The sequence below is a fragment of the Arachis ipaensis genome, chromosome B10, assembly GCF_000816755.2.
Source record: "Arachis ipaensis cultivar K30076 chromosome B10, Araip1.1, whole genome shotgun sequence".
Taxonomy (NCBI): Eukaryota; Viridiplantae; Streptophyta; class Magnoliopsida; order Fabales; family Fabaceae; genus Arachis; species Arachis ipaensis.
The window spans coordinates 94,964,735-94,966,144 of record NC_029794.2 but is presented as its reverse complement, the minus strand read 5'-3'; positions in this window follow the sequence as shown (position 1 = coordinate 94,966,144).

Sequence of the window (1,410 nt, the reverse complement as noted above, 5' to 3'; positions counted from 1 at the left end):
TAACACTTGTTTTATTTTTTTATTAAATCATGACAACTAATATTTCTCAAAATGAAACACTTCCCTAATCACATATAATCATCATCAAAATTTATTGGCTTCTTTTCCTTTCATACGGAGAGAGAGAGATCGAATGCTTGCATAAAGAAACCGTGACCCACACTAAAAATTTCGGTTTTGATTCCTTGTGATCCGTAACTTCAATAAAAAATTTAATCTGATAAAAGTGTTTGTATTTTCCTTTTCTACACGTTGGCATCACTTTTATTCGGTAAAAATTGACGGTAACGTAGCTCTCTTTTCCTTTGAGTTCGTCCAATTAGAGTTCTAGAAAACACAGACAATTTCTGACAGTTTTTTCTTCGATAATTTGGTCAGAAAGCTTCTCCGGAACTTCGAGTATTTTAATTTCGTACGGAGGTAGGATTTGGTAATTTTATAATAATGAAATGTGAATTTGTTAAGTAAATATTGGTTTGATTGATTATTAGTTGAGTTTGATTAAGTTTATGTTGAAATCTTGTTGAATTATTGTTGTTGTTTGTGAATTATAGTATCAGAGTAGTTCGTTCCTATTAGAGCCTTGAGAATGGACTAACTATGCTTCACTGCATACTCTGATTATCTGTCATGCAGTAGGACTTGTCCTAATGACAAGAGTTTGAGTTTCACGTGCATGATTGTCTATTGATTAATGCTGTTAGTTGACCATTGCATTCCTCATGGTATTAAGTCTGGTTAACTTAATACTAATGATTCATGTATAAACACTAATGGGTTATCATTGACAAAATAGAAGCAATAGGTAACGCAGATCGTGTATTTTGGAAACATTAGAAATTGCATCTCGGGGTTGCTCGATTACGTATCTTGTTCCTCTATGGTTTGTCTTGAAATTTTGTCTGAAATTTTTTTCTTGAAAAAGTGAACTAATTATTCTCCAATCCTGTTTCTTGTTCATATGCGTTTTTTATTCGATCTTAACTACATATGTTTGCTCGAATTCCCTGAGATGTCTGCTTTTTCTGAGATATCAAGCCTACCTTCTAACTTCTGCTTTGCAATCACACTTCTACCCTATCATCTTTATGTCATATGAAAATTCAAGTATTTGAAATTGTATATGTATACGTATGAGTTGAGACTTTTTACTTTTTTCATAAAGTGTTTTAAAAAGTAAAATATTGAAACTTTGTAATGTTTTGTGTAATATATTTTTGGAGGACGAAAATTTTTATAAGTGGGGTAGGATGTAAGACCACAGAATTTTAAAAATTAAATAATTAGTTATTTATGAGTTATTATATTTGTTAAGATTTTTTATTCAAGAAAATTATTTTTATCAAAAATAATTAAATAAAATTTTATGATTATTGAAGTTTAATTTAATTATGACTTATTCTATTAGTA